At 43.8% G+C, this 12,489-nt stretch overlaps 1 protein-coding gene across 2 annotated transcripts in view; it reads right to left on the reverse strand.

Annotated features, from left to right (window-relative positions):
- The window catches only part of LOC139277153 (ataxin-7), a 146,902-nt gene that overhangs the window by 74,582 nt on the left and 59,831 nt on the right, over positions 1 to 12,489 (reverse strand). The window lies entirely within an intron of this gene.

The following is a 12,489-nucleotide window of genomic DNA, read 5'->3' on the forward strand; positions in this document are numbered from 1 at the left end:
GCCCCATCATGTTCAAAAATGAAAATCTACATCAACCAAAAGTGCATTTGTATTTTAAAATTTAGTACTCAAAAAACAGTAAATTACATGCACATTAAAAAAAAACTTTATATTTTAAACACACCCACGAGTGCAAGATGTCTTTGATAAATTATAGTTATCAGTTATTTCATGAATGTACAGTTAACATTTTAAAAACAAATAATCTAAATAAAGCCACAGTTTTCAAAGCAATATTAGCTACATTCTTCATAAAGCAAATTACTTCAAAGTGGTATCTGCAATAATAACAGTTAGATTTCACATCAGAACAGCCAGATCGACAAGCACAGAAAATCTCCTGTATCGCCTTCTCCTCCCCCTCCCCCAAAAGGAAGCCAAAATACTAACTAGTAAACTGCTGCTGCAAATAACCTGACCAGTAACAGTCATGTGATCACATTATCCAGGTCAAACCCTGCAAACAGCAGTTAAACCTTGGTCCTGCGTAATGCCACCTGAATCATCAAGCTGTGTTGTGCACGCCTGTGTGAAAATAATGCATTATTGTAGGATAGCAAACCCCAAGATGGAAGCTAAAGGCTGCAATTTGACATCAATACACAAACTGCTTCAGTTTTGCTCATGGTTTAGGAGATCTAAATCCCCAAAAGAAACTCGCTCCTAGATACACAGCGGAGGCATATTTATCTGACTACTAACGCTGGCAATACTAAATATTTAACCTCAGCTAAACACATTTGGAGAAGTAAAAAAAAATGCTGTTCCACTGCTGCACTTTTGCTTACTCACACGCTCAGCAAAGTACTGGCATGGCAAAGACTCAGCAATCATTTTTTTTTTTTAAATACCAGACTAGGAGCAAGGGTCCAGAATAATGAGCTAAATGAAATGTTGGAAACTTGCTGTACTAAATGCAGGCAGCAAGCAATGATGTGCCGTACTGGATGGAGGACTGTAATAAGCTGGGAGAATATACTAAAAAAAAACACAATTATGCAATAAAGCCCACACTTTCGTGGAAATTGAAAATTAGTGACCTTGCTTATTATTCATTTGGCAAGATACAAAATGAAAGATCCCGAACCAAGGGAAGATGCTCCATATTGCGTGCAGGAAGGTTTGCATTAGAATCATAGAAATTTACAGCACGGGAGGCCGCCATTTCGGCCCATCGTGTCTGCACCAGCCGACCAAGAGCTATCCAGCCTAATCCCACTTTCCAGCTCCTGGTCCATAGCCCTGTTAGTTACTGTACTTATGTGCACATCCAAGTATTTTTTAAAATGTGGTGAGGGTTCTTGTCTCGGTCACCCTTTCAGGAAGTGAGTTCCAGACCCCCTCTACCCTCTGGGTGAAGAAATTTCCCTTCAAATTCCCTCTAAACCTCCCCACAATGACTTTAAATCTATGCCCCCTGGTTGTTGACCCCTTTGCCAAGGGAAACAGGTCCTTTCTATCCACTCTATCCAGGCCCCTCATATTTATACACCTCAATCAGGTCTCCCCTCAGCCTCCTCTGTTCCAAAGAAAACAGACCCAGCATCTCCAATCTTTCCCCATAGCTAAAATTCTCCAGTCCAGGCAACAATCTGGAAATCTCCTCGGCAAGTGTGGAGGTAGAGCAATGGTCAGAAATGGTTGCGGGATATGGGAGCGATGGGAAGGATTTAGCAAGGCATGGATGTATTAGGGAGAGGGTTTGCTGTGTGTGGAAATACTGGGAGGAGTGGGAACAATGGAATGAGGACTGCAAGTGTTGCTATCAAAGGTGCGCCAAGGAGATTTTTTTTTTTAATTGCCAGAATGGTCAGTTAGGTTCATTTCACCGCTTCTGCAGTTTTAACAAAAATCGAGAGATTTTTTTTGTGGGTGGTCTTGAAACAAAAATCAATCCATTTTGTTAATAAGTTCTGTTGTTCCACAGAGGTTCAAACATCAGCACTGTGCTTTCAAAATGACTTACAGCAACAACTTGTATTTATATAGCACCTTTTAACTTAGTAAAATGATCCAAGGCACTTCACAGGAGTGATCAGACAGCGAGCCATATCTGAAGATATTGGGACAGTTTGCTCAAAGAGGCAGGTTTTTAAGGAGTGCCACAAAGGAGGTGACGGAGTCGTGGTGGCAGTGCTGCGAGTGTTTTTGTGGCGGAGGAGCAGCGAGAGATCGTGGCGGAGGTGCGGTGAATGAGGGCACGGGGCCCAGAAGAGCCGAGGGCCCAGGGGGCAGCAGGGGCCAGCCCACGCGGCGATAGGTGTGCGCACTAGGTCCGTGCAGCAGAGCAGGTCTCCAGTCGTCCTGGTTAACCCTTGCCACTGGATAAAGGCCGAGCTCTCGCAAGCCCGTGTGGTGGCTGGTGTGCAACGGTCACCACACGTTAGAAAAATCCACACACAGGCATCTTCCACCCCCTCAATTGGAGTTCAGGACTGGAACATCGGGTCCTTCATTGAAACATCTGTGGAAGCAAGTCATCCTCGTTCGAGGGACCGCCTATGATGATGTTGATGATGATGATGGCCACATTCACTGCCTATAGGTCCTTTAAATTTAGTGGGGTATTTACACGGTTTGAGCACCTCAGAATTTAAAGCCAGATCCCATGGAACAGTTGGGAATGCAGAGACAAGGATTTTTTTTTTTTTAAATGGGAAGAATCGGAAGTGGGGAGCATAAACAGAGAGGATGGAAGAACAGCACCACCATCTCCCTTGGAGACGGAGTTAGGGGAGGGAAGTCAACGTTTTTAAATTGTTACAGAAATAGTGCAACAGGGAAAAACAAGTACAGGAAGCAATTGCAACACTTGCAGGAAGTGCATGCCCATACACAAGACATTTAAAGTATTATAAAGATATAAATGCACATTATACTGAGACACAGAGTGGGAAAGGAGAGATCACATGCATGTTTGTAGAAGGATAGTAGACATATGTTACAGACGGACCAGGTTCAATATACATGACATCTTAAATGAATGTATTCAAAATATCAGCCACAATGACAGCTAAAATGAGGAAAAGCCAGACATATTGCTTGAAATTTAAAAAGCCTCCTCAGTATTAGAAGCACATCATAGAATTTTTATTGATTTGTATAATTTTAAATAGAGCCACCGAATGTTTATTATCTCTATGTTTACACGTGTAATTCAAATTCAATTATGTATTCTTTTTGAGCTTTACTTATATTCCAGCAATGAATTGTTAATAGCACAATATAAACATCAGCATGTGAACAGCCAACCAACAAGCTAATCTTTTAATCCTGCACACCTGCTGTACATTACTCACTTGTTTTATATTTTTACAGTAAACGTCTGCCATTTTATGAAGTCTCCTTTATAATATTTTCCCCTCTTCTCCTGAAGGCTATGACTCAGTCTCCGGCACAATTTCCCGGACAAGGGCCGACCGACCCCTGGTGCCTCACTCGAGGTCATTCTTCATGAATGAGTCAAGGGGCATGTGTCAGCAGGCATCACAACGGAGCTTGATCCCACTCCCAGCCCCACACACACACACACACACACACACACACACACACAGCCCGTGTCACTGGATAATGATCAGGAACCCTGGTATAAAGACACAAACAGCAGGGGAGGCCAGCAAACACTGCTCACAAAGGACAGTTCACTTTTCCAGCAGCAGTTTGTTTTAAAGTCAGGCGAAACTGGTAATACCTCTTTAGGCGGTCCCTCGTATCATTGAATCAGAAGTTTACAGCACGGAAGGAGGTCATTTTGGCCCGTGTCCGCGCCGGCCAACAAGAGGCTATCCAAGCCTAATCCCACTTTCCAGCTCTAGGTCCGTAACCCTGCAGGTTACAGCACTTCAGGTGCACATCCGAGTATCCCCACTACTCTCTGAGTGAAGAAATTTCCCCTCAAAGCCTTCTACCAATTACTTTAAATTTATGCCCCCTGGTTGTTGACCCCTCTGCTAAGGGAATTAGGCCCTTTCTATCCACAATATCCAGGCCCCTCAACGAGGTCACCCCTCAGCCTCCTCTGTTCCAATGAAAACAAACCCAATCTATCTAATCTGTCCTCATAACATAGATTCTCCATGCCTGGCAACAACCTCATAAATCTCCTCTGTACCCTCTCCAGTGTAATCGCGTCCTTCCTGTAATGCGGTGACCAGAACTGCATGCAGTACTCTAGCTGCGGCCTAACCAGTGTTTTATACAATTCAAGCATAACCCCCCTCCTCTTGTATTCCATGCCTTGGCTAATAAAGGCAAGCATTCCATATGCCTTCTTAATCACCTTATCTACCTGGCCTGCTACTTTCAGGGATCTGTGGACATGCACTCCAAGGTCTCTTTGTTCCTCTACACTTCTCAGTATCCTACCATTTAATGTATATTCCCTTTCCTTGTTAGCCCTCCCTGTGATATATTCACAGAGCACAGCACACACCGCTCCCAACATGGAGGCAGCTCTCTCGGAAGCCTCCAGAAACTGCCTAGTTCTGTTTAATGATCAACTATGCACTTGCAGTACACAATACGTCCACATCCACAGTGTGGGGCTACAAACATTACAAGCTTACAGACATTACACTTCTCCCTCCTTAATGAAGAAGCCATCATAACAATCATCATACATAACTTTCATGTTTCTACATAACAGGATATAAACTTATTTTTTTTCCATATTTACAAATTTAACTTCACCACTTGTTTTCTGTTTCGAAGAGGATACCTTCGCTCTCGAACAGAACCTTCCAAACATGGTGTCGAATCTAAACTCATTCGAGGCTCATCCTGAGGAACGTTTTCCTCCACGGAATTTCCTTGATTTTCATTTGAACTCACTAACTTCAGGCTCTTTGTTTTCCTGACTCGGACTCAGACTTTCATTCTGATTCTCTCCTGGATTTGTTTCCAGTACATTAAATTTAGGATTTGCTACTGGTGTATCAAAATTATCTGATGAGTCAGAAATAATTGAATCATTCCCACCTTCAACTCCTTCCATGTCTGTAGGTAAAATATCAATATGAACAAACCTAACCTGTCCATTATCAAACATCTTTACCAAATATGTGCAAGGACCACATATCTTCACCATTCTTCCTGGTAACCACTTTAACCATTTATGGTGATGGTTCTTCACTCTCACCTTCTGGTTTAATTTCACACTTTTCTCTTTTACTCTACCGTTATCATGATTCTCTCTGTCTTAATTGTGTCTCTTCTACGGACTGTGCCAAATTTGGCTTTAACAACAAGAATCTGGTTCGTGGCTGTCGTTTGAGAAACAACTCTGCTGGTGTTCGATCAGTAGTTGTATGAGGAGTATTTCGATATGTAATCAAAAAATTAGCCAATTTGTGATCCAATGACAACTGTCGTTTGCTTGGATTAGGATCTAACATTTGCTTTATGAGGGCACGTTTTATAATTTGTACAGTGCGCTCTGCTGCACCATTCGAAGCAGGATGGTATGGTGGAACCTTGGTATGTTTCACACCATTTTTGCTCGTAAATTGTGCAAATTCTTCTGAACGAAATTGTGGTCTATTATCCGAAACAATTTCTTCAGGGAGGCTAAATGCAGAAAATAATTTTCGCAAAATGTCCAATATTTTACTTGTTATTTTCCACATTAGAAACACCTCAACCCACTTCGAATGGCTATCACAATGAACAATTGTTGTCCTTCTAACTCAGCAAAATCAATATGTAACCTTTGCCACACCCTGGGAGGCCATTTCCATGGCTGTAATGGTACTGGTGGTGGTTGCTTGCTGACCTTACCATCGGACTTAGGTACAACAACAATGAGTGTAGCCCAATTACATCGATCAATCTTACATACAATGTTCTCAGTCTCTAGTCTTTTGAGTTATGCTCAACTTTCTCCTGGAGTGCATATGGTACGGAATGTGGCTTGTAGTAAACTGATCGAACGTACTTTTGTAGCCTGACACTCGCCTTGAAGCCTTGGATCATACTGCCCGTTTCACAGAACACCTTCGGATACTGCTTGATAACCTCATCCGTTGATGAAAATCTCGCTTCCACACAGAAACTCTGACTCCAATCCAGCTTCAGTGAGATCAACCAATTTCTTCCTAGTAAGGCAGGCTTGTCTCCTTTCACTACTATTAGAGGCAAGTTCTGAAATTGATCTTTATATTTCACCGGTACGGTGATACGACCTACCACAGGAATTTTCTCTCCAGAGTAGCCTCGCAGCTCTATCTTGGATTTCTCCAGTTGGAAATCACGCAATTTGTCGTGATATAATGACTCCGGTACTACACTCACGGATGCACCAGTGTCAATTTCCATTGGTATCTTGAATCCTGCAACATCCATGTGGATTTTGATGCTTTCCGAATCGCTGTCCGTTAACCTCATGCGCCTGATGATGTGTAACTCTAACATCTCCTCTTCCTGTTGTTGTTCTTCCATGCTATGAAGTCTCTTGGAATTTCTACTCATAGCTTTGAACGCTGGACTCAAAGCTTTAAAAGCTGGTTTACCCTTCAGTCGGCATGCCTTCGCAAGATGCCCAGTCTTCCTGCAGAAGAAACACTCTGCCTTCACGTATGGACAACTTTGAGCAATGTGTTGTCCCAGGCACCTATAGCACGACTTCAACGCTCTGGTAGAATTTCCAGTTTCTGAGACTTTCGGCCATGCCCGTCTTTTACTTTGAACTGCAGGTGATTTACCTCGGTTGACTGACAACCGTAATCATTATTTAATTCTCAGGAATATTGTTCGGCCATGCCCATCGACCTCACTGTCTGACAAGCAATCTCAAAAGTCAAGTCATCCGTCGTCAATAACTTCCTTCTGATCGCATAATTTTTCACCCCACAAACAAAACGATCCCGTAATGCTCGGTTTTGAAAGTTTCCAAAATTACAGTGCATCGATAGCTTTTTTAATGCTATGATGTAATCACCGATACTTTCATCAGCCTTTTGATGCTGAATCCCGAAACGATAGCTTTCAGCAATTTCTAACAGTTTGGGGTTATAGTGCTGCTCCAGCTTCGTTAAAATCTCTAAGCGTTGTGTCCTTTGGCTCATCAGGCACAAGCAGATTTACAAGGGTTTCGTATCATGCCGGACCTGCCTCCGATAAGAAGATCGCTCTCTCACGTTCCAACACAGCCCGGTTCTGGACTGCATTGTCTGGAACTTCGATTGTGTTATTTGCAGTGAAATACATTTCTAGCCAATCCACATACGCTTTAAAACATTCCCAGTCGTGTCTATATTCCCCCAAATGTCCCAATACACCTGCCATTTTAATCTCTAGCTGTTCACACCGTGTGCTGTATTTTACCTCGGACTTTTGTTGCTTTTTTCCCCCCCCCAAAGACAGAAACTTCCAAAGTGTCTTTGTCGGCTGGCTGAATCCTTCACCAACAAAAATTAAGCTTTAAATCATCCGAAAAATCCCATCTTCCGTCGCCAACTGTGATATATTCACAGAGCACAAGCACACACAACTCCTAACATGGAGGCAGCTCTCGGAAGCCTCCGGAAACTGCCTAGTTCTGTTTAATGATTAACTATGCACTTGCAGTACACAATACGTCCACATCCACAGTGTGGAGCTACAAACATTACAAGTTTACAGACATTACACTCCCAAAATGCATTACCTCACACTTCTCGGGATTAAATTCCATTTGCCACTATTCTGCCCACCTGATCAGTTGATTGATATCTTCCTGCTATTCAGCAGCTTTCTTCATTATCAACCACATCGTCGATTTTAGTACCATCTGCAAACTTCTTAATCATACACCCGATATTGAAGTCTAGATTATTGATGTATTTCACAAAAAGCAAGGGACCTAGCACTGAGCCCTGCAGAACCCCACTGGAAAACATCCTTCCAGTCGCAAAACCATCCATCAATATTACCCTTTGCTTCCTGCTTCCGAGCCAATTTCGGATCCAACTTGCCACTTTACAATACAAGAACATAAGAATTAGGAGCAGGAGTAGGCCATACAGCCCCTCGGGCCTGCTCCGTCATTCAATAAGAGAATGGCTGATCTGATCATGGACTCAGCTCCAGCTCCCCACCCACTCCCCATAACCCTTTATCCCCCTATCTTTTATTTCTGTCTTAAATTTATTCAAGGTCCCAGCTTCCACAGCTCTCTGAGGCAGCAAATTCCACAGATTTACAACCCTAAGAAATTCCACCTCATCTATTTTCAATGGGCGGCCCCTTATTCTAAGGTCATGCCCTCTAGTTCTAGTCTCCCCAATCAGTGGAAACATTCTCTCTGCATCCACCTTGTCAAGCCCCCTCATAATCTTGTACGTTCCGATAAGATCACCTCTCATTCTTCTGAATTCCAATGAGTAGAGGCCCAACCTACTCAACCATTCCTCATTCCCAGAATCAACCTAGTGAACCTTCTCTGAACTGGCTCCAAAGCAAGTATATCCTTTCGTAAATATGGAAACCAAAACTGCACGGAGTATTCCAGGTGTGGCCTCACCAATACCCTGTATAGTCTTCCCTGCTTTTATACTCCATCCCCTTTGCAATAAAGGCCAAGATACCATTGGCCTTTCTGATCCCTTGCTGTACCTGCATACTATCCTTTTGTGTTTCATGCACAAGTACCCCCAGGTCCTGCTGTACTACAGCACTTTGCAATCTTTCTTCATTTAAATAATAACTTGCTCTTTGATTTTTTTCTGCCAAAGTGCATGACCTCACACTTTCCAACATTCTACTCCATCTGCCAAATTTTTGCAGATTTTGTGTGTCCTCCTCACACATTGCTTTTCCTCCCATCTTTGTATCGTCAGCAAACTTGGCTACATAACACTCAGTCCCTTCTTCCAAGTCGTTAATATAAGATTGTAAATAGTTGGGGTCCCAGCACTGATCCCTGCGGCACCCCACTAGTTACTGGTTGCCAACCCGAGAATGAACCATTTATCCCGATTCTCTGTTAGCCAATCCTCTATCCATGCTAGTATATTACTCCCAACCCAATGACCTTTTATCTTGTGCAGTAACCTTTTATGTGGCACCTTGTCAAATGCCTTCTGGAAGTTCAAATACACCACATCCACTGGTTTCCCCTTTATCCTCGTTACATCCTCAAAGAATTCCAGCAAATTTGTCAAACATGACTTCCCTTTCATAAATCCATGCCGACTCTACCTGACTGAATTTTGCTTATCCAAATGTCCTGCTACTGCTTCTTTAATAATGGACTCCAACATTTTCCCAATCACAGATGTTAGGCTAACTGGTCTACAGTTTCCTGCTTTTTATCTGCCTCCTTTGTCCTGGATTCCATGTTATCGAGGATGACTTGCTTCCACACCAAAAAGGGATGAGTTCACAGGCATTTCAATGAAGGATCTAATATTCCAGATCCCGAACGACACATTGAAGGGTGAAAGATGTGCATGGATGATTTTTTTTTTAAAGTATGGTGGCCGTTGCACACCAACCACCACACGAGTTTGACAGAGCTAATTCTTGGTCCAGTGGCAAGGATTAACCAAGACGACTGGAGACCAGCTCTGCTGCATGGACCTAGTGCGCACATATAATCGAAGTGTGGGCTGGCCCGTGCTGCCCCTGGGCCTCTTGCCTCAGCTAGGCCCCGAACTCACGCCTCTGCTGGGCCCCGATCACATCGCTCTGCAATCTCTCGCCGCTCCTGCTGTACCTGCCCACGCTCCAATCACCGACCTGGGTTATGGTGATGTCCAATCCAGTTGCTCGCTTCACAGCCGTCGCTCTCCCGGACCTTGCAGTGGTATGCTCCTTTTATACTGGTAATACAGGAAAATGCTGAATGCGCCCATGTGGTTTTTCCTCAGAAGTTGACATAGGAACATTCAATGTAATTTGGGATGGAATATTATAACCTGTGATTTTGTCACCAAGATTCAGACCATTTGTTCAGCGGTCAATGCTGCTCCCCCACCAGAAAGCAAAACCTTGCCCCAAGCTCCTCCCTTGCCGATCCCTGAACCTGCATCTTTCCGCTCATCGTTCCATCTCAACTTTCCCACAACTGAATTGCTCCAATCAGGTTTCTGCCCCTGCACCAAAACAGCCCTAATCAAAGTCACAAACAGCATCCTGCGACCAATGTTCATCGTAGTTCTTTTCGGTGCGCAGTCCATTAAAAAGTTTGCACGTGCGCAGTTCCTCCGGCTGAAAAGCCGGTGAACAGCCTGCGCGGCACCTCCAGACCGCTGCACGGCTTAGCGGGAACATTGCCTGCGACAGTGACCGTGGTATATTCATCCTGGCTGATACAGTCAACCACATCATCCTCCTTCAACCCCACTGCGCAGCTTAGGTCTATCCTCTCCTGGCTCTACTCTCACCTATCCAGGGCATCTCCAGCAATGGCTTCTCTTCCTGCACCAATATACAATTACAAGTTGTTTATGCTGCACCATTACCTGGAGTCCTCCAAGAATCTTCTTGGCCCCCACCCCATCTACTTACTGCCCCTTGGTGACATCATCCACAGCCATGGGGTCAGCTTCGTTGTACACGATGGCACCCAACTCTACCTCGCCACCATCTGTCGCAATTCTCCTTCTGCGTATGCAACATCCAGCCCTGGATGAGCTGCAATTTTCACCAACTAAACACTGGAAAGGCTGAAGCCATCATCATCTTCGGCTCTCACCGCAAACTCTGTACCTTTGCCACCGATTCCATTCTCCACCCCATTCACGGTCTCGGGTGGACCCACACTGTTCACAAACTCGTGCTAGGCGCCCAGATCTGAGCATCAGAAAGCATATCCTCTCCGTCACAAAGATCACCTACTTCCATCTCTGTACATCGCCTCTCACAGCTGTGTGTGTGTGGGGGGGGGGGGGCGAGAAGAGAGAGAGAGAGAGAGAGAGAGAGAGAGAGAGAGAGAGAGAGAGAGAGAGAGAGAGAGAGAGAGAGAGAGAGAGAGAGAGAGAGAGAAAGAAAGAAAGAAAGAAAGAGAGAGAGAGAGAGAGAAAAAAAAGTTGGATCTGATATTTTTTTCCCCTCTCAAAAGACATCTTAAGCTGGATGGAAGTTCATTTATCCATGGCTATCCTGGGTCATTCTGACATTGGGTGCACTTTGTGGTGAGCTTGAGGCGATATGATCGATGCAAGGTCAGTAGGAATTGAATATATTTATACTTTCAAACATCACCGGAGTCATTAGGGGGCTTTTAGGGACTCAATGATGCTGTTTTTTTTTTAAAAAAAACAGCTGATTTCCTTATTTATTCTTAACCAGAAACTCATTCTGGTGCACAAATCACTAGGTGGCTTAGATACTGTACTCTGATGAACCACAATTCAACAACGGGACATCTCGCTCCTGACCCAAAGTTACACGACAGGTCGTTTAACATTGTGCTGGACTGTTACCATCACCGACAGGCATAACTTTGAGGTAAATATTGAGCTTTACTATGGGTTTTCACATTGACAGAGCCTAATATTTGCGACCCAGTGATTTTAATAAATGATAGTGGCTTTTAAAAAATATATATTTTGACATAAAGCCGACTCAAGCAGAGAACATACCCCAGTTTATTCCTCTAATGCAATAGTTACAATAATTAGCCACTCTATCTCTACCCTTTCCTTGAGTGACAGCCATTCAATTTGAATACAAACATTGCATCCAAGTGGTTTGAATTGTGTTTGATTGCCAGCTCATTGAGTTTGACAGAGTTGGTTAACTCTGCTCGGTAGTATTTTGGAGCATGGCTCAAATTGGACAAGCTGTCTGAAGACTTGAGAGAGGAATAGTCAGGCCAAGAGTTGAAACTTGAGGAAGATTATGGCTGCCAGCACTTCAAGGATCAGGAAGGGACGTGCATCCAAGCTTCTTGTGATTTATATACATTTCAGATTGTTCTGCAAAGAGAAAGGTTGCCAAGCTTTGCAAGGGGCTCATCTGCCACAAGTGGTGCTGCCAGTTACATGGTTATCCACCAAAGTAAGTGACTATGTTGTGTTTCTTTTTTTAAAAAAGCATGACCTCTTTCTGCAGATGGCTGCCACATCTGCACCAACTCCCTCACACGATGCTGAGATTAATGCTCAAACTGCTAACCATGTCAAGCTTTTTGCTGCCATTATGGAGAAAGCACTCGGCATTTCCTTAAACTGGTACAGCCAGGGTACAAAACACATACAAAACATTGCGAGTCATAACCTGTTAGGCACCTGTTCAGCCGCACCCACCACAAAAGGATGAAATCATGGAACATAAAACTCCAAAATAATTGGAGGCTATTAAAATCCTTCTAGAAACATTGGGAACAATGTGACTGAACTACAGCTGGAAACGCCGAGCACATGGCCCTCAGAAACATGGCTGCATCGTGGACGGGTCTGAATTTCACAAACCTGAAAGTACATAGACTGAAAAGGATAGCATAGGTGATTTGGGGGGGGGGGGTGGGCATAAGAGTGATCATCTTTGCACTACTCTTTCATTTCCTAG

Source organism: Pristiophorus japonicus, chromosome 12, assembly GCF_044704955.1.
Source record: "Pristiophorus japonicus isolate sPriJap1 chromosome 12, sPriJap1.hap1, whole genome shotgun sequence".
NCBI lineage: Eukaryota > Metazoa > Chordata > Chondrichthyes > Pristiophoridae > Pristiophorus > Pristiophorus japonicus.